This window comes from Cupressus sempervirens, chromosome 8 (genome assembly GCF_028749045.1).
Source record: "Cupressus sempervirens isolate cs-2001-9-10 chromosome 8, ASM2874904v1, whole genome shotgun sequence".
Taxonomy (NCBI): domain Eukaryota; kingdom Viridiplantae; phylum Streptophyta; class Pinopsida; order Cupressales; family Cupressaceae; genus Cupressus; species Cupressus sempervirens.
In genome coordinates, this window is record NC_143125.1 from 298,465,997 (window position 1) to 298,489,229 (window position 23,233).

The window sequence follows — 23,233 nt, forward strand, 5'->3', positions numbered from 1 at the left end:
AGTTGATTTGACAGTAACATATCAGTTTTAGTTAACACACAATGAATGCATGCATGGTTAAGAATGTTTTATGGGTTCACTAAATTGTAAAATTTTTTATTTGTACATCTAGATCTTGAATAACTAATTCACCTGCCCGCCCCCTGCCTCTTAGTTATTCTAAAAGAATTCTAACAATTGGTATCAGAGTCATCTACTTAAGAGGATTAGTTTTAAGGTACTAAAAGCACAAAGATCAAGATGTCAAAAAGAGAGGTACCCAAGCTCAACAAAGATAACTTTATTGCATGGAAAATTTTGATGAAGCCACACCTTAGAGGACTTGGAGATTATGCACAATCTTGCATTGTAATAGAACATGTTGATCTAGTAGGAGCCCTAACTGCTGAAGATTTGAAGAAAAAGAAAGAACACAATCAGGTGATGTTTGAGATTTCCTCTGCCCTAAGTTATGCAAAATTTGATGGTATCAAATGCCTTAATAGTGCAAAGAAGATGTCAAATTCCCTAGACACCATCTATGGAGAAGACAATGTTCAAAGAGCCAAATCAGAGAGCCTCAAAGGTAAGTTTGATGACATGAGAATGGAAGAAGCTGAGAATATTGCTCAATATGTTGCTAGAATAAAAGAAGTTGTTAGTGTAATAAAAGGTGCTACTGGTAAAATAGATAATGATACTATGTTAAGTCTTGAGAACATTGTTGCATGTGTATGCCATTAGAGTATCTACAATCCAAGAGTTAAGATGTATACCTAAAAATGATCTAACCCTTGAAGGTCTAGTAGGAAGACTCATTGTATTTGAGCTATCTAATTTTGACAACTATATACCAGAAAGTATTGAATCAACTTTCAAAGAAAAATTGTTATTGAAGGATTCTAAGGAGGTAAAGAAGAAGAAGAAGAAAAGAAAGATAAAGTATGCATCTAGTGATAGTATCACAGATGAGGAAGATATTGAACAATTGGAAGCATTGCTAGCAAGAAGATTTCACAGAGGAAAAGGAAAGTTCAAACATAAGTTAACTATCATTTTTTTCAATTTCAATGAAGTTGGTCATATTGCAGTAAGATGTACACAAAATAAGAACTATAGAGAAGGAAACAAGCAAAAAAATAGAAGAGAAGATGATGAAAGAGACTGCAAAGACAAAGGAAAGAAGTCATGCTACATTGCTAATGAACATGACTCTGATGAAGGTGTATATGTTGCAATAAAGGACAAATCTAATGAGGATGAGGCAACTGCACTCATGACTTGTCTGAACAAGAATGAAAAATGGATTATTGACAGTGGATGCTCACATCACATAACTGAAGACAAAAGTAAGCTCATTACCTTAACCTGTTATGGTGGAAATAGTGTAAGATTTGGTAATGATGCACCATGTTTGATAAAAGGAAAAGGGTCTATCAAACTCACAGACAAGATTTCATATGACAATGCTTATTATGTTGAAGGATTGATTTATAACTTGTTAAGTGTGTTATAATTGAATAATTTGGGATGCAAAGTTGAGTTTGAAAATAAATCAGCCAAGATATATGATACAAATGGAAACGTGATTGAAAAAGGTGATCAAACTAGTAATAATCTATTTTATCTAGATATAGAAGATGCAACTTATCTTATTGAACAATTTGGTGATGTATGGCTTTAGCACAAGAGATTATGTCATGTTAATTTTGATAATTTGATAAGTATCAGTAACATGAAAAGAGTTAGAGATTTTTCTAAGTTGAAGAAACCAAAAAATATAATGTGCAAACAATGTCAACTAGGAAAGATGACAAAGTCAAGCTCTAAGAGTAAATTTTATATCTCTAAGGAAATACTTGAAATTATTCATACTAACTTGTGTGGACCTATTGAAGTGCAAAGCTACAAAGGAGATAAGTACATATTATTGTTTGTCGATGATTACTCTAGGATGATGACAGTCATGTTTTTAAAACAAAAATTAGATGCCTTTCAAATGTTTAAGTGGTACTTGGCAAGAGTTGAAAAATAAATAGGTAAGAATTTGAAATTCTTGAGATTAGATAGAGGAGGAGGATTCACTTCAAATGAGTTTGAGACATTCCATAATGATAGAAGAATCAAAAGATAGACATATGCACTTAGGACCCCTTCACAAAATGGAATTTCTAAAAGAAGAAACATGTCTATAATGGACTGTGCTAAAACACTCATGATGGAGAAGAATGTTGTTATGAAATATTGGAGAGAAGCTATAAGCACTACTGTATACACCTTGAACTGTGTGCAAGTCAAAAAAGGTACTCATTCAATACCTTTTGAACAATGATATGGATATCCATCTAATGTGAAATATTTTAAGGTATTTGGAAGCAAATGCTATATTCTTAAAGATGTTAGGAGTGGAAAGTTTGATGCAAAAAGTGAAGAAGCTATATTTCTTGGTTACTCCATAAGAAGTAAAGGTTACAAGTGTTTAAATACTAACACTAACAAAATTGTGAAAAGTGCAAATGTGAATTTTGATGAATTTATAGAAGTACATGAGGCTGAACCTACAAAAAAACCAGAAGAATACAAATCATTTGTATACTGCTATGAAGGAATGCCTACTAAAGAAGATGCTACAAATCATGCTACAAACCAATAGCAAGTCTCAAAAACTATCAAGTCATAACCTATGAATGCCAAGTTGTATTCAGATGCTGAGTTGTAGGATGAGGAAATGTACAATCTGACTTTGAGATTAGCACACATGAAAGAGATGTTGAAACACCTAACAGAGATGTACACAATGATACTAAAGATGAAAAACATAATGTAGCTACAAAAATTGAGCCTAGACTATCCAAATATGTCAAAAGACATCATCCTACACAAATCAAATCATTGGAGACAAAGATGCAAGGCCAATGACAAGAAATAGATTGAGAAGTGAATCATGTTTGTCAAGCATGAAAGAACCTAAGACAATGAGAGATGCGTTGGAAGATGATGACTAGTACAAGGCTATGGAAGAAGAAATTCAACAGATATAAAAGAAAAAGATTTGGAGTCTAGTCGCTAGACTAGAAGACAAGAATGTAATTGGCACAAAATGGGTATTTAGAAACAAGTTAGATGAGAATGATGAAATGACAAGAAGTAAAGCAAGACTAGTTTGCAAAGGGTATGCACAAGAAGAATGAATTGACTATGGTGAAACATTTTCCCCTATTGCAAGAATGGAAGGAGTGAGAATTCTACTTGCTTATGTTACATACAAAGGTTTCAAAGTTTATCAGATGGATGCCAAGTCTGCATTTGTGAATGGCATATTAGAAGAAGAAGTCTACGTAGAACAACCAAAGGTTTTGTTGACAAAAATAATAAGAACATGGTATGTATACTACACAAAGCCCTATATGGATTAAAACAAGCACCAAAAGCATGGTATGAGAGACTTCATACTTATCTTGTTAAGATTGGATTTGAAAGAACAAATGATAACAACAACTTGTACATGAAGATAGATAAAGAAAAAGGTATACTATTATCTGAAATATTTTTTGATGATATCATATTTGGAGGACAAGATGCTTTGTGTAAGGATTTTGCAAATTAGATGAAGAAAGAATTTGAAATATCAATGTTTGGTGAGATCAAATTCTTTGTGGGATTACAAGTATATCAAATAAAATAAGGTGCATATATCACTTAGTCAAAATATGTCAAAGAGATATTGAAGACATTTGGATTAGAGGATTCAAAACCAGTAAGTACACCTATGGTGACAACACTCAAGCTATTAAAGAATGATGATTCAGTTAAGGTAAATCAAACATTATACAAATTTATGATTGGAAAATTGCAATATGTAGTACACAACAAACTTGATATTGCATTAGCTACTATGGGGATAGTTGCAAGATTCTTTACTAATCTCAGAGAGAATCACTTAATGGCTATGAAAAGGATAATGAGATACTTGAAAGGAATAGAAAGGTTTGGTTTATACTATAAGAAGAATGAAAATTTTGAATTGAGAGCCTACACTGATGCTGATTGGGTTGGAAATATTGATGATAGAAAGAGAACTAGTGGAGGAGCATTCTTCTTGGGAAAAAGACTTGTCACATGGACTAGCAAGAAGTAGAGTTGTACTTCCTAATCTACTGCTGAAGCAGAGTATGTTGATGCTACTATTAATTGCACAAACAACTACTTAAGGAAATGAAGGAAGAAATCATAGAATCAGTGACAATTTATTATGATAATGCAAGTGCTATCAATATATCAAAAAATTCTGTGATGCATACAAAGAAAAAGAATATTGCAATCAAGTATCATTATGTAAGGGAATTGGTTCAAGATAAAGAGGTAAAGATGAAATATATTAACACAAATGAAAAAATTGTTGATATCTTCACAAAAGAATTTACTAAGGATGCTTATGAGTACCTAAGAGGTAAACTAGGGGTGATACCCCTATCAAAGGCTATGTAAAAGATGGAAGGAGTACCCTACATCAAATAAGCTAACATTCATTTCATATAAATTGATGCAGTGGATCTTTCTTTAGAAATTGCCTAAAGTAACAACAGAACTAGAATTACAAATCAGTCACAAGCAAGGTGATAGAGGGAGAAAAATTGAAGAATATAAAAAAGCCTATATCTGCATGTATTAAAAATGTCAAGTGTTGAGTATACATCTTTGGCATTGTTGTCAAAGAGGGAGAAAGTACATTAAACTGATCAAGTGCAAGAGGAAAAATGGAGTGAGTACACCATTAGAAGATCAAAAGATTAAAAGAAAGAAAGAGGGAGAAAGCAGAAAGTAATCATATTAGGAAGGATCATAACAAAAAGAGGGAGATATTCTGATATTCTGCTAATCCATGAAAGAAGAGAAAAAGATATAGAAGGAACTTAGAGGGAGTTATATTTTGTAACATAATTAGAAGAGGGAGTTGTTGATAGAGGGAGAAATTTTAAATACAAGTTCTTTTTTGGTATTGTCCTACTATTTTAACCTAGTTAGTTTGATGGAACAAGATTTTCATCATTTGTTTGACTAGTTGATCAATCTGGTTTGCCATCAATGCCAAAGAGAGAGATTGTTGATATCTGATTGAAAAGATCATTTCATTAGAAAGATTGCTAAGGAAGACTATGTGTTTCAATCATTGTTTTGTCACTGATGTCAAACCTGCTACATGTTGGTAAGACCATTTCTTATATGTTTCAAGTACTATCACTTAGTTGATTGATGAGGAGGATTTGATCAACAAGATGTAACAAATGTACCTAGAGGAAAGGTTGAGTTATGATTATGAATTGAAGTACAAGAATCAGTTAAGATAGTGATAATATAATGTATTGATGATCTACTTAAGATTACAAAATGACTAGCTACACTTAGAAAGTTCAGAAGAATAAAGTTAAACAAAGTTCATTTGCCAAGCTTGACCAAGTGGATAGTAGGTGCCAAGAAAAGTTAGTGAAAGCCGAGCAAAAAGTTAGTTGGAGCTGAGAAAAAGAAAATTCTAGTGGATGTCGAGCAAGTTAGTAGATGCTAAGTAAAATTTAGTTGATGCTAAGTGATTTTATAGTTGATGCCAAGTAACACAGTATTTGTCGAGCATCAAAAGGTTGATAATGCCAAGCTGTTGCATTATGACAAAAATCAAAGATTCACCAAGTAAAAGTTGACAAGCATGTTTTCTTGAAACTTGTGAATCAAGAGTAAGATAAGATTGATGAGTTGGTGGTACAAAATCTTATGTAAACCATTTTTGAGATGAATTCAAATGGATTGTAAGAGAAGTTTATAGAAAAGACAAGATATGGGGTAGATACATTGTATCCTACCTAATCCATTGAAAAGCCTAATTTTTGTGATGGATAATGAGTGAGAAAAATGTTCTAATTTCCTATATGTAGGAATATTTGGTCATGAAGCAAAGAGTTAGAGAGTTTGATGCGAAAATCTAATAAAGAAGAAGGAAAGGGGTTTTGCTTCATCAAGTGACCCAAGTGAAGAAGTCTAAAATGGCATACTGAGCTAGAACGCTTAAAGAGGATGAATGCTTGAAGGGGAACAAGCTATCAGAGCTGCAAAGAATGGAAGCCAAGTAGAGTTGAGGACTGAACATTGATCTGTAATCTACAAGTAAGGTTGTAAGTTGTATAAGATCAAAGCTTTACTATTAATTTATAACAAATGTATCAACCTAGGGTAAATCCTTTGGAGAAAGGTTGACTTAATAGTTAATTGAAAATCCTTTAACAGGGTGGCATTCTAAGTGAATGGCCTAAAGTCCTCTAACTGGGGTCACTTTTGATAGGGTGACTGAAAGCCCTTAACTGGGTTAGATTTAATAGTGTGTATTGTAACCTTTAACATGGTTGGCCTTTAACAGAGCATCACTTTAGAAGAGTGAAAAAGAAGTGGCATGTTACTAGTGGTTTTTCCCAAATTGGGTTTCTACATTAAATCATTGTGTCAAATGTGATGATGGATATGTTGTGTTTCATGCTTTACATTTCTACAAGTTGATTTGATAGTAACATATCAATTTTAGTTAACACATAATGAATGCATGCATGGTCAAGAATGTTTTATGGGTTCATTGAATTGTGAAAAGTTTTATTTGTACATCTAGACATTGAATAACTGATTCACCCCCCTAGTTATTCTAAAAGAATTCCAATAGTATTCAAGATAGAATTAAGATATGAAATCAAAAATACAATTGCATTAGAAATTAGGTAATCTCATTGTTACTCTCTAACGATAGTAGCAGTGATCTAAATCTCTTAACAAAGTTGGCTTAAGAACTATTTGTAAATCCTCTATCAAGATGGCATTTCTTGATTGAAATGTCTAAAGATCTCTAACAAGGCCACTCCTAACAACGTGATTAAATCCTTTAACAGGGTCATACCTAACAATGTGTTTTGTAACCTTTAATAGGGTTGACTCCTAATAGGGCTCACTTTAGAAGAGTGAAAATCAATAACTAGTTACAATTGGTGGTTTTTTTCAAATTGGGTTTTCACATTAAATCTTGGTGTCACTTGTGTTCATGTTATTTATTTTATGTGTATGTAACTAAGTTAATTAGGGTTAATCATAGATAATATCTTAATATTTGCATGTTAAGCATTTTCTGAGTTACAATTGTTATTTCAGTGGTTACCGAGCTACAACATATTATTTGTATTAATTGAGTGACTATGTTTTTTGAGAAACAATATTTTTTAGTGAAGTTTGTGTTCTATGTTGACATCTAAGGGATTTGAGATTTATTTTAGTGGTAATTGATTGACCCCTCCCCTCTTAGTTACTGCTCTTATATTTTCACCATATTCAACAAATCAAGAATTGAAGACTTTACTTATATTACCCATGTCCACCTTAAGAAAAAATAAAATCATTAATAACATATCATGTAGATACCCCTTAAGACATTCATTTAAAATCATCAAACATGTATTTGCTTAAAGTTTGCAACATGGATACATTGAACAAAATAAATCAAAAAACATTATTTAGATTAATATAACATTTATACATTTTGGTAAGGCATTCAAAGTTGAATAATCCATTTATACATTAAGTATAATGTTAGGACAATGGAGAGAGAGAGAGAGAGAGAGGATAGAGTGAGGAGAGAGAAATGAGAAATTTCAAGAAGAGAGATAGAGTGAGAGTGAGGAGAGAGTGACATTATATGGTATAAAGAGATATATTAGGAGAGAATTTAAGTAGAGAGAGAGTGGGGATAGTGAAAGTGAAGATATGCATAGAGTGAGAAGAGGGAGTAATGATTAAAAAAAAAGAGTTCAAGAAAAGAGAGTGTGAGGAGAGATAAATTAAGGAGGGAGAGTAAATAGATCTAGAGAGTGAGGAGAGAGAAAGGAAAAAGTTCAAGAAGAGAGATAGAGAAAGAGTGAGGAGAGAGTATGAGGAGAGAGAGTGAGGAGAGAGAGAGAGGGCACTTTTAAGGATAGATATTTAAGGTATAATGTTTTGATAGTTTAACTTGGTGTAGGTCTTTCTATACAGGTATATAAGTTTTCTTGTTATCTTACAGGTATAAGTTTTTCTATAGGTATAAATTTACTAGTTTAAATTTCCTATAGACCTTAAGATTTCCTATATCTAGATATAGTTTAATATGTTTTGAAAATAAACATTAAGCTAAATCTCAAAAAACACATATTTGCACACCCAAAAAAATTTTGAAATAAGCATTTTTACATAAAAATAATAAATAATAAAAAATATTTGAAGGTAAAAGATTTGAGTTTTATTTTAAGTTTTTAAAGTTTAAATGTTTGAGTTTGAGAATTTAAGGTTTAAGTTTCAAGTTTGAAGGTCGAAGCTTTAAGTTTTAAGTTTCATGTTTGAAGATTGAAGGTTTAAGTTTGAAGTTTCAAAGTTAAGTTTCATGTTTTAGATTTGATAGTTTAATGGTCTATTAAAATAAACATTATATAAAAATACAAATAAAATTTTAAAAAAAATATTTTTCCTACACAACATAACAAAAAATTAACAGTTTTAATTTATTACAAATTATTTTTTAACTTTATACTTTATATTCATACACACACACACACACACACACACACACACACACACACACACACACACACACACACATATATATATATATAGGCCCTCTACTTGGTACTCAGGCGAATGCCCTCACTCCACTCTCATGTACCCTCCTAGCCGCTCAATGTTTAAATGAGGGGCTAAGGGAAACATTTGGGGCATATATGATAAGGGGAATAAACTAAGTGGGACTCAATCAAATCCCACTTAGCTAAGTCCCCATGGGCATGTCAGAAATGACACCCACATAGACTTTGTCAAGCTCCACTTGGATGAGTTTTTTGAATTATTCTAAACTATAACACTTGATTGTGATTTTACTTAGATAAATACACTAATTTAAATTGTTGTATAATTATAGTGTTTTCATGTGGTGGATTTTTAGTTAGAGAAGAGGGAGTGCTAAAGAATTTTAGAGGTTCAACTCTTATATATTTAGACCTAGTAAACTTGTAAATGCACATCAAATATTGATAATAATGATGATGTGAAGACTAAATTCATTCTTGGCATGATTTAACTTTTTAGTGTGAACAAAGATAGTCTGTTGGTTTTCAGCTAGTTCATTTTGATGTAGAGGAAGCAACTTTGAATCAAATAGGTTTAATTTCCTACTTTCCTAGACAAAAGAATTCACTTGGTGGAATATTTGGTTGTATGCTAAAAATTATGCACACTTCTATAAGTCCCTCTATCTAAGATATCGAATAGGAATGGAGTCTTAAATGATGAGTTATAGCTCTCTATCCGTGATGTGCAAGAGCTTAAATGATGTATTTATGGCTCTCAAATGAACCTATGTATGGAGATCCTTGCAGGGTGCAACGTATAATGAGAGATTAAACTAGTACGATTAATCTACGTCCTAGCATATCCGAGAGTCAAGTGATTATGAAATGCAAAACTAGCTAGAATGAAAATGCAAAGATCAAACTACTATGAAATGAAAAATCAAGCTAAACTGGTTAAACAAGATGAATATTACTTCCTGAATTGAGCTATGTGAGTTAAAGTAAATGTAATAAAAGGAAATAGTGATCTAGAATGAAAGTATGTGTGACTACAAGTGAGTACTCAAATCAAAATGGAATCATAACATTAGCATGAAGAAACAACACTATGGAGAGTAAGAAGAGAGCCTCCTTTTAAAGAGATTTAGATGGTCAAGATTGAGAGGTAAAAGCGATAGTGGAGATTTTTTCTTTAGTTGGTCCATGCACTCAAGATTCTCAAGAGGCAAAAGATGAGCGGTGGAGATAAAGGCGCAAAATCTTTTTTAAAATTGAAGATTCCTATCACCTTGGGAGTTTGCATTTAAAGTGTAGACAAATTCTTTAAAAAAAATAAAAAAAATTTAAATTAAGAATTTCTCTTTATGTGCGCGTAGAATAAAGGGAATTTTTATTTAATTAAAAGTGAGCATGTTCTTCTAATTAAATAAAACTTTGGATAAGGTGATCAAACCAAAGGATAAAATAAATAATTAATTAATGGATGATTCAATCAAGTATTATAGGTTAATAAGTTATGTAAAATATATTGAGCACATTGTGTGATTTAACATAGAGATTTAAAATGTTGAAAAATGGACTTGTAATTCACTAGACCAAAATTAGGTAATTAGATTTGTCTCTCTGTGACTCAATGTCTAAGTGATTTGAGTAATCACATTGAGTCAAATAATGATGACATCAAGAAGATAAGAGATATGACTCATAACTAGTTGATGGGGGCACAGGCCAAGAACAGAATGGAAACAACAAAAAAGGGAAATTATATTAATTGAGAAAATAAGCTAGTACAAACAGTGTAGAGAAAATAAACTTCAAAACATGCCCTAAGGGCTTACAATAGCATAAATCTGGAGAATATTTCTCGTTTTAGCACCTCCTCTCAAACTCCACTCCGAACTGCCTTTTACAATGCCAGAAATCTCCTTAAATAGACCCCGGAGGGTTAAGGACTAGGAGTACATTCTAGAAAGTGCTAGTAGGCATCCACCGAAAAAATAGAAGGTTCCAGAAGCTACGTTAGAAGTCAGTGCAAATCTAGAAGAATCCAGAAACGGTAGCCGAACTTTCGGGAGGCATAACTTTTGAACCGTAGCTCCGATTGACGAACCGTTTACATTTTCGGAAAGCTCTCGAAGCACTCTATAGTCCTATGGACAAGCTTCACTCGTTCCCCATTTTTTGACCCTTTTCGAGGTCATTTAATGCCCCAAACCTGACTTTGAAGCATTCTTAGGAGGTCTCCAAGACCCGAAAAACTGCAATAACTTTCAAACCGTGGGGCCTATTGACCTAATTCTTTTTCTGGAATGCTCTAAATCATGATTACATTCATCTAGCCAATTCACACCTTCTAGTGTATCGAAATGATGGCCCAAATACATGCTCCTATTTTTTCAAGATTTTCAAACGCACTGATAGTTGAACTATGAGAGTTGGAACCTTTATTTGAGCCAAATGGGTATCCGAAAATGTAAAGACATGAAACAGAAACTAAGTCTAAGCACATTTTTTTTGGGTGACACAGGATTGCCCTTATACCTCTGGATGCTCCTGCATCACTAGTGGTGAATGAAGTGTAGTGAGATAATTGACATTAAATTGGTAGTGTTGAGCTATCATTTTGCATGATGCTTAACAACGGGAATCCTTTTAAACTCCTCTCTTGAAAAGCTAATCTAGGATCAAATCCAAGGTTTTGGGTAATCTTGTGACCTACTATAATCCAATCAATTGAAGATAAATGTGTATGTTCACAAGGAGGCCTTTTCTGGTTTGAATGATTTCGGATAAGATGTTTGCTTTTTTGTTTTGAAAAGTAACCACAAAAGAGATATTTCTTTGGTATTTTCTATTTTATGATGAATGCAATTTATCGATGCAACTATATGAATTACTATTTTAACCAAGTGCTAGAAACAAAAAAAAAAAACAAAGAAAAGGTAATGAGAGGTTAAAGAAAATAACTTGAAAGAGAAATTCTTAATGAACATAAACTATGGTAACAACACATCTACGAATTAAATGATTGAAAAGATCAAGTAGGAAACCAATGAAAATAGGAGTAGCATTTCCTCAATTCCACTAATGCAATCATTGATGGGAACTCAATAATAACCAAAAGATGTTTCACTTCTCATCAAATCAAAAGGCCACAAAAAGTGCACTCATGTGAGGCAAGAAACTATGTAGGAACAATAGGTGATCTTTTCTGTAACTTGGTATGTTAGTAGAATTTGTTAACATGAGGCAAATACTAGAACTAAAAGGTCACACAATCATAACAACATAATAAAACCATTGGCTCTATTATTATTCATGAACATGAATTCATAAAAATAACACACTCCAACAAAAATAAATACACTTAGAATGAGAGCACCAATAGAATATATTACTGTATCAAAATAATGGCCTCAATTACATATTACATCCATGTATATATAAGAAATCATCTCCTCCCTTTGTAATAGGAGAGAGAGAGTTCTTCAAATGCAACTCATGATAAAAACTAATTAAAGAAATCCAATTATATACAAACTGACTCTCTAAATGGTGCTAAGTAGGTCTCCACCCTTGTTTATATCAACTAATGGGTACATGAGCCTTTACATGATTTAAAACAATGAAACAAGGAGATTAGAAGAAGGAAACTACAAGAGGATCTAAGAGTCACTAGAAGTTTTAAAAATGAAATCTTTTCCTTCTTTGAGTGTTTCTAGGAGTTGAATTGTTGTTAAAATATTTTTTTGGTGCATGTAATGCTCTTAAAATATAAACTGGCAGTTAACTATTGGATCACTACTTCTTTTTCAAAATTGTCAATGCACCTCTATGAAAAGCACACCTATGCACCTTGATGACAGGTTCCAAAAATGCAAAAAAATTCCAAGTGTCAAAACTAAATTTCCAACATCTAGGTTTTCTTCTCCTTTCTATGAAAACAATGTCTAGATGTTTTCTCTTGAATTCATCTATTATCTCCATCACTTAGGTAGCTTCTGGAAAATCAAAAGTTCTATATTTATCCTTTACTAATTTCTGATAGTTTCTAACTTCTATTCACATTTATGCAAAATCCTCAAGTTTAGTGTCCAATTTAAACAATACCTCTTCAATCTTGAATGCTTTCCTGATATCTTCATCTAATGAAGCATCTTCAAAGGTTCCTTAGAATTGTTGGACTACTTATTGCACCATATTGAGTTTATTCTTTGACTCATTTTCAAAAACATCAAAGCAAGTAGCATTTTAATACCTTTTTGCTTCCAAAATTTTCTCTTGAGTTTGGTCTCTTATTTTTTGAATATCTACATGTAGACCCTCCATGAATTTATTTTCGGTAGATATCTTCTCTGTCTAGTCATCCAACTTATCAAGATCCTTGATGGTGAATACTTCCATTAGTGTACAATACCTTTGGCCTTTTATTGATTGGGGTGCCTATAGGTCTTTAGCCTAGGTATGTACCTCATCCATCAATCCAAAATCCTATTTTAGTATGGATACAATCTTATCCACACTTGATTGAATATGGCACAACAAGTTCAAGTTACCTTGTATTATTTGTACACCTTTCTCCTCTAAATTGTCACACCATTGTTGACATGCCTCCAAAAATAGGGCTAATTGTACAATTCCCTTTTCTTTCTTCTCTAATACTACAACAAGAGTGATCTCTAGATTATCTAGGTCTATAGGGCCCACAACTCCATGCAAATAGCCTCTTAAAAGCTCATTCTATCTCTACAACACAATCAACTCAGACTAATCTTAGTTAATATATCTAAACACCTCTTTCATCCCCACAGAGAACATCTCTTTAGCAATGTCTACCATGGGTCTACCCAACATGACATCGTTTATTTGATAGTCTATAGGAGTCAATTTTTTACCATCAACATTCTGAGGAGGAATAGCTATGTGTGCAAGAAAGTCATGATCTCAGTTCTTCATTATGAAGGTCAGTGTTCATGAATCACTCAACAATTAGATTCAACTACTTCTTTTGTCAAAACATAACCTCCCTCTTTAGTGATGTTGATGTAGTAACTATTGGAGACATGTACTTGACTGAAGAGGTGATTTCCACCATAAGCTCTTTTCCCTTATCTATCATGTCTAGAGTCTTTTCCCATTGAGAAAGATCACTACTTGGACATTTTCTTGGGCTAAGGTCCTAGCCTCTATATTATGGGGAGTTTATTTAGGCTCTTTAAATATTTTTCCTTCCTTTGATACTTCATCGACTTGCAGTTGTTGGGGCTCAACTTCCTCCATTTCTTGTTCTTCTATTTCTATAGCCTTAGGAAGTGGCATTGCTAAGCCTTTGTCCAAGAATATTAAGTCCTGAGATAGTAGTGGTGGGGTGCCTAGAGGTCCTTGAGGAAGAGAAAACATTTGATTCTAGCACTCTCCTAAGGGTTCACTCATAGGAGTATCTTTTATCTTCTCTCCTAGAATCTTAGTACCTACGAGCATGAAAAAAAAATTGGAGAGGTCAAAGACATTAGTTTCTTGACCCTCCATATCTGCTATCCATTACTATTTCTTATCCTTTGATGTTGAAATGTGAATAGGCTCCTTTTGAGAAGATGGAGGCATTAAGGTTGAGCTTCTTCTCCTTTCTTCTTCAGTTGCCCTAGCAAAGTGAGTCCTTTGACTCAAGGGAACATATTCAATTTTCTCCCCCTCTTCTTCTTTTTCTTCTACTTCTAGTATTGTTTTAGGGACTTGAGGAGATGGAGTAGTTTTCTTCTTTAAATGTCTCCTCCTTGTTCACTTCAATTGTGATTCAATTATTTTTCTTTTTGGAGTTGAGGGAGAGGCTTCTTCCTCTTGTATAGCTGCTTATGAAACCCTCTACTCTTCTAGCTTCCCTTCTTCTGCTTGTTCATCCTACAACTATTCTTTGTGTGGAGGCACTTGTGGTTGTTGGTTGAGCTCTTGAGCTTAAGGATAAGCTTGTGGCTCTTCTTGTGCAAGCTATACCTATTCTTGTTAAGCTACCTAATCTTGAGTCATTTTCTTCTTTTCCTTTGAAGGAACTCTCCTCCTTTTGAAACCCCTATCTGCTTCAAAATACTCAACCTCCTACTCATGTTGATGCACTATTTATGGCCTTACAGGAGATTGAGATGGGAAGGTTTGTACTATAACTTTTGCACCTTTACCCTTCACAGGGCATGCTATGTCTTTAAGAGGAACAACCTAAGGAATTGGATTAAGTTTCAAAGGTTTCTTGATCTAGTCCTTTGTTAGTTGAACTATGTGTCTAGCTCTATGATTGATTCTTCATTTTCATCTCATCCAATATCTACATTCATTATAGGCCTATCATAAATCTTGTCCCTATTGTATAGAGGATCCAAGATATCTTCTATATCTTTCTCGATATCCTTTAATAGGATCTTCATTTTGAGCACCTCCTCCACCAAATATAGAGTCATCCTACAATGATCCCTTATACAAATATCATAGTCATCTACTAAATTTATCCAATGATCTTCTAACACATCCTTATGTACAAATTGCTTCTCTATCTAATGGTGTACCATTCCTATGTTGTTGAAGTAGGGATGAGAGGAGTTGTACTCTTCCAGTTGATATTGGTCCCACTTAGAATCAAAAGTGGCAATATCTTTCTTTTTTTGACTTGAAAAGCATTGATCATGATTGGCCACGCCTATCTCTTTTTGTGCTATTTTCTTTCTCTTTCATATGTGGATGTGAGTTGTTGAGAAATATCAAGAAAAATGGGCCTATCCGATGGATATCTTGGGAGATTTTTTGGGTTCCCCAATATACTGGCTACCTTTAGGTAGGTGAATGCTTTGAATTGGATGTAGTGCATGCCAATCTCTATGATCCTGGCCACTGCTTCTATTGGCATCCTTCTAGCATAATCACCCTCTATGAATTAGATGATTCCAAATATGAAATTGTCATTCACTACCATGTATTCTATGCTCTTCTCTAAAAGTTTCTTCTTTATCAGTTGAGGGTAAGCTACATAGGGCCAAGAATTAGCATCTTGCGTGCTTCCCTTCTTGTAAAGTCCTAGGTATTATTTCATTCTAGCTACTAGTTGGTACACCAAATATGATCTCATGTAGAATTTAGGGTTAGCCTTGATAAATATCAACTATTCATATAGGTTATCACTCAGAATTGTGGCATAGTCAATTGATAACTTTGTCATTTTGATGGTTTCTATGAGATGGACCATCTAGGTTTGAAGGTGTCCCATTTTTGGTAGTCCCATGACCCTTCTCAAAAGAACAATGGTGTATCTAATTTCATCCTCATATATCCCTGAGTCATGTGTACTTTTTTGACTCTATGACCCATTGGTGTTCTATCAATCAAGAAAGATGATTGGATTATCTCTCTAGCTTCTTTCTCATTTTCTTGATACCATCTCTCAACTCCTTCATAAGAAACCTACGAAGACTACTCAACTCTAGGAAGGTGGAACACCTTTTTGATATTCTAAGGTTAGAGGTCTAGGACTATCTCCTCTATCACACTCTTGACAACCTTTTCTTTGGTCATGTAGTTATCCACAAGAGCTCTTATGAGTTTTGAAGATTGAAAAAATGTAGGATGTAATGTTGCAACTAGACCTAATTTGATAAGTGCTAATACCATTATGGATCATTCTTGAAGTTTATTTCAAATGGTTAGGAATTCTTTCCAGTCTATATGCCTAAGCTTGGTATCTCTGATCCCTAAATGCTCATCTTGAAATTAGGATTTCCTCAGTGTACCTTGCTATTTAAAAACAATGGGCTTTGGAGCCATCTTCTTTGCTATTGAAGAGGATGATGACACCATCAAATCTATACAAGAGAGGAGAAATTAGTCCAAAAAGATAAAATCATACCTAAATTAAATCATATTTGACCCTAAATAGATGTAAAAGTATACCAAAATAGTTAGAACTTAATCAATTCCCCCTATTAGCCCTATTATACAAATTAGTGCACCTAGTACACCCTTACAAGTGCATTAAGTGTACTAAATGACCCTGAATTTTCCATTTATGCATAGTTGCACACTTGTGCATGTGTGCACCTTTGGAAGGTGTGTACATGCACATGTGCACAACTACATACATACACATTGCAAGTGCTATTTGGGGAGGGGGTAATCAATGACTAAGTTTTGACTATTGTTTTTGTGCACAAGGGTACAAACATGTACACCTCTTTGATTTTTGTGTTTGTGCATAAGGGTGCACACATATGCACCTTATGTGTACCTTCTTGGTGATTTAGCTTTACTTTATTGTTTTAAGCATTAGATTTGTATTTTGGAGTGAAAGAAGGTGCACACAGGCACACCTTGAGGAGGTGTGCATGTGTGCACTTTCTCATGTTTTAGCTAACCTTGTTCTTAGTGTTGATTGTAGGTATGAAGGATGAGATAAAAACTTGAATGGGTGTTGAGGTGCAGAGGTTAGATGACCACAAAGAATAATGAAGAAATGGAGAGGGGTCCAAGGTTTATATATATCCCAAGCCCTGTTGTGCAATTTCATAGGTGCTCACCCTCTAGATGTGCGCACATGCATAAGTGCAAATCTTTCAAAGGAGATGAGTGTGCACATGCGCATTGAGTGAACCTATGCACCTTGATATAGTGCACATGAGCACTAGTACACACATTTGAATTATAAAATACCAAAACTTCATTTTTCTCTAGATTTGACATTCCAAACTTTCGCAGTCAAAGAGTAAGGCTTGACTTGGACTTCTAGGGAAGTCCAAAATTGACCCAAGCCTTAGACTATGGTCTGGAAGACAAAAATTTACTAGGGGATCCCAATTTCTAGGAGAAATAGGATGTGCATTGTGAGACCACAACAAATAGCCCTCCAAAAAAAGAAGAAATGACAAAGGCATTTCTTCATTAGCAAGCATTCTTCTAACATGTGTCAAATGAAATTTGAATTCTAAATACTTCAAAAATATTTGAAGTTCTTTAATAGTCAAAACTTTAGAATTTGAATCTCCAAGCTGAATGTGTGCATATGTATTCATTTTTTTTTGACATTTCAAAGTGCAATCTATCATGAGCTTCTAGCAACTTGGAAACAATCTTTCACTCCACTGGTCTATTCATTAGGAATCCTCATAAGACCTGTGTATCAAACATTGTCTAACTAGATGACAGAATTTGTTTTGAGGGCTCTTAATGGGTTATCAATTTTGTATTTTAGGTCCCTAGTAGTCTCTTTTGATTTTGCTTCATGAAGCTCACATGTTTCAATTTGATTCTTCTATGAAGTGATTTGTATGGATAACCCTTTTGGAGTGCATATCCTTATTGCTAGATTACCTTTCTGAATCTTTTGGAATCTTTATATTAACACCATCTTTTCTTTTTCTTCTATACCCTAACCACACTTAGACTATATGGTCAAGGCATTGGTGCCATTTCTCAGATTCTTTTTTAGTTTGATAACCTCTACATTCCTCTTTTATGATTTTTTGGAAACACTCATGCAAAATAATAATCTTAGTACTTCTTTGAAAAGATCCTTTAGTCTAAACTAATAAGTTTAAACTCCCCCTTGCTATTATCAACCTTGATTTGCAAACACTAAGATGGTCAATCTTTAAATTTGTAAAGTGTTGAGTACTATTGATTTGCAATTTTGACTTCAAGATTGAAAGTCCTTTATATCTATAAGTAATATCCATTTTTAGTTGGTACAAGAAAGAAAATCATTTGAATTCTTTGACCAAGAAATATGTCTTCCTAAAAGTTCAAACCATAAGGAGTGATCTATGAAATAAGTTAAGAAAGAGTCTTGATTACACCTAACCCCTAGATTGATAGGAAAAGATAGACACAAATTTTTAAAGAAAACACACAACTAAAAGTAAACACAACACTAAAAGTAAACACACAACTGAAAGCAAATAGAACTTGTAGAAATAAACACACTTGCAGAATTTTTAAATTCTTTTGAGATAATTTTTTATTTTAGGCCTCGAAGTAATATTTTAGGAACTAGACATTGACTTGAAATGGGACCAATTCCTCTTGTAAGGAGCTCAACTTAAAAGTATCTCTATAATTTGATAAGGGCCAATCCACAAGCATTGAAACTTACTGTGACTTCCTGAGTTTTCTTTCACCTTATCCCATAGTAGAACAAGATCGAATATTTTGAAAGATTTGATTGTGGCCCAAATTTTGAACCATAGTTTGATGATAGCTTGATTTTTCACCATATGCTCCAAAGTTATTGTTCTTTTCTCATCCAATTCCAAGGGATTCATTAATATGATTTGAACTCTATCAAAGTCCTTAGTGCATCCCTTCATAAATTTAAATACTAGAATCTTGAGGTCAAGTGGGAACACTGGTTCTTTTTCGTAAATGAGTTAATAGGGAGATGTCCCCAAAGAATTTTTTATCCTGACTCTGTCTGTCCATAATGCATATTTTAGTTGATTATGCCAATCTTTTGCGTTTTCCTCTAGCAATTTCTTTAGCACTATAATCATGTTTTTATTAGTGGACTCAGCCACACTATTCCCTTGAGGATAGTAATTAGAGGAGAACTTGATTATGACCTGAATGTCTAATTCCCATTAAGTAAGGAAAATTGGAGAAAAATATGAACCATTATCACATAAAAGGAAGAATGACTTATTGAACCTTGTGACAATGTGTTCTTCCAAGAAAATTGTAACCACTTTTGCTATGCAATTTCAAAAAAATTCAGCTTTTGTCCAGCATGTGCAATAGTCAGTAGTTGTGAGGGCAAACATATGTATTGTATATGTATTGACAATCGGCTAATGAAGATATGTAATTTTTGTCCTTTATGGAAATACATGATGTACATGCTTATAGGAAACCTCAAAAATAAAGATACTTAGTTTTTGGTACTCAAAAAATGTTTAAGTATGAATTTGGTATACAACAATGTATTATTTTGGTTGTAACTTGTTTTTGATGTCATATTATGAATAGAAAAGTTAGATGGAGATAGTATACATGTTGATGATGATGTATATAAGATCAAAAGTTAGTACAGACTATGTGGAAAAGAGATATTCGTGTTTTACCAGTAAAAAAGGACAATGGAATTAAAGGAAAGGGATTATTTTGTTTACAGAATAATTACTTGTCCAATTAGGGCCAACATCCTAGAATTTTACTCTAAGTTGGAAAAGTGTATTGTGGTCATAGTAGACCTAGCAGCAATTTGTGTAAAGGCATGGTATTTATGTAAAGGATATCTTGCAAATTCAAGTATGTTATTTTGGAGAAATTCTGTTGAGCAATTATATTCGAACTTTTGTGAAAGCAATCTATGCAAATTTTGTGAAGCTATTTTGTGATTCAAGATCAAAATAAGAAAGAATCTATATTTTAGAAGTCTAATTACTTGTTTGGGTAGTGATCTATTATTGTAATTGGAAGTGCATGTTTGGGCAGTGAGCTCATCTTGCATCTACTATACTACAACTCCTAACAAGATTGGAATCTCCTAATAGGGATTCAAAGTCTCCTAATAGGGACTCTCTATACTAAATTTTCTCATGGACTTTTAACAGGGTCCATCCTCTAACAAGGAACTTATATATCAATATATTATTTAGTGGGTATCATCCCCACCAAGGTTTGAGTTTCCCTAGTTAACAAAATATGGTGTTATGAGTTATCTCTGTGCATGGTTATTGTTACTATTTAAAATTACTTTATTACTTTGTTATGTATGGTTTAAAGTAAAAAATAATATCTAGTTGGCAACTAAAGTTTGTAGATTACTTATTTACCCCCTCCTCTCAATAATTTTTAGTTTTTGGTATCAGAGTGCAGTCAGTCAAAAGAGGCTTTATAGCTTGAGTAACATCCCTGTGGATATGGAATAGTTGATGAAGAACCTTGAAGTGGCACTTGAACAAATTGATCTCCTTACTAAAGAAAGAGATAAGATAAAGGATGGATATGAAGACTCCAAAGTATACATTGGATAATTGAAGCAAAAGATTGAACATCTCAAATCCAAGCCTAAATCTATTGAATCTAAAATTAGTGATGATAATTACTCAAAACTAAAGACTGAGTACAAGATCTTGAAGCATGAATTGAAGATTACAAATCTAAAATTAACTTTGAGGAGTAATCCTAGCAAAATTGAAACTGGTTTGAAGACTAACAATGTAGATTTTAGAGAAAATTTGACAGAGAAGACATCTGAGCTTGAAACATTGAAAGAAGATCATGAAGAACTTCATAAGTACAATACTATTATAAAAGGTGAATCAACTTAGTGCAAGAAACAACTTGAGAAGCTTTATTCTAGTAGAGAAAAGCTTGATGATTTAATGTCAATATAGAGACTTTCTTATGATAAGATTGGTCTTGGTTATCTATTTAATATGTAAACAAAGAAACCTAAGATTAGATCATATCCAAAAGAAAAAGATAAATCTAATGATTAGATTCCACTCAATCTTTTGATAAACCTAAAGAAGTTGGAAAAGACAAGAAATTTGAAATATTTGATGAACCAAAGCAAGTGGAATCTCCTAAGGAAACTAGGTATGAATTTAGAGGTAAGTGTTTTTCATGTAATAAAATAGGTCATATGAAAAGAGATTGTACAAATAAGTCATTTAATTATGTTAAAAAAAATTATTATCATAGTTTTCATGGTATGGGTCATAAAGCAATTGATTGTAGGAAACCTAAATATGATAATAATAGAAGGAATAGTAGAATGTATAGGAATACTAACCCAAGAGATAGAAGATCTAATAAAAGGACATCAAGAGAATGTAGACCTTATGAGGAAAGAAGACATATTGTGTGTTATAAGTTAACAACTTTGGATACAAAGCTTAGAATTGTCATGCACCTAATGATCAACAAAATCTTCGAAGCAGAACACTAATATGTTAGTTATGCAACAATTTTGGACATACATCAAAGTATTGAAGAATGAACAAAATTTTTTGAGATAGAAGGAACAATGGAAGAAACTTTAGAAATTGAAGAAATGATGGAAGAAACATCAAAAATGACATAAGGAACCATGAAAGGAACTCCAGAACTAACAAAGACAACACAAAACAAAGAAATGTAGTTAATGAACTTTGAGAAGAAATCAATGAGGCATTTTAAAAAGGATTAGACATCTCAAAAGAGAAGCTAGAAGATGATGAGATATGAAGATCAAAGTTAGTTATTGAGTTTGATTCAATTAAGTTGAATTAAGCTTGTTCACAACACCAAAATTTGAAATTTTATCTAGAGATTGAACTAGAGGTAGCGAAGTTGAGAAAAGGTGTATCGAGATAAGTTTAGATTGTATTTAAGCTCACTTGTAATTTGGAGCTTATCTAAATCAGTTATGAAGAAATTAAGAGTTATTGTTATTACAGAGAAAGTTAATTCTATAGAAAAAGATGAAAACTATGTTTTTACTAAGAATTTCATGGAGCAAAGTTTTGTGGAGCATTATCATGATGAGAGGAAGCTATAGTAAACCTTGAGTGACATTTGAAGATCGGATAAATGATTTTGAGTAGTTATTTGATCTCAAAATGCAATTGATAGCTTCTTTGTGTTTGAAAAGTATGAAATCAATGCAAGTTTAAGTTGAAGGAATAAATGGAATACAAACTTGATTACCACTTTATTGCAAATACGTCAAAAGCATAGAGCACTCATAAGTGACTTGACAAGGCAATTTCAAAGCAAACCCTATTTTTGGGAAAGGTATTTTATCATTTTTCCATAGAATTTATCTCGATAAAAGGTTTATATTTGATAGAATCATGGATATGTCGGTCATTCAAAATGTTGAGAATGAGGAGAGACTAAAATTGAAGGTTTTTTATATAAAACCCATAAAAGGAAACCCTAACTCAACATTATCTATTACTCTGAACAATGTAGTATATTTAGAAGATGTAGGAAGTTATCTTACTAGTAATTTTGAATCTATTGGGAGTGAGTATATGAACAAGGACATGGAATTAGTCTTTAATCACAATATGATTGTAACACCCAAATTTGAACACTTGAAGGAACTAGACCTATTCAAATATCATTTTTACCAAGAATTGGACACAGATGAGTTGACACAAATCATACTAAGTAGAATACATGCTGGAAAACTATGGATGGAAGATAATATAGTTGATAGTTTAGCCAACCTTATTCTTGAGGTAACTAGTCTTAATAAATAAGGAAGTGTACCTATAGGTGAGAAAATAGTTTAAAAGAAATTTGAGAGCTACACAAAGGTAGTATATAATGGAAAAGCCATGGTGATCAGCACCATTAAGAAAGATGATGTAAGATTCCTAAGTAGAATCATTTTCTACTCTATATGAGCAAGTTCAAAGATTGATGAATTGTCAGTCAGATTCATCTATGCAACCTATAAGATATGTGTTGAGAAGGAACAAGTTAACCTTAGTGAAATACTAAGAATGCAACTTTTTGAAAACCTAGAAAAGATCAAGAGGACTAAGTCTTAGGATTAAACCACGGGCATAAATAAAAATTATATGCAAATATAAACAATAGTAAAAAATAATAGATCACATAGAAAATAACACAAGACACCAAGATTTAATGCGGTTCACCTAATCCTT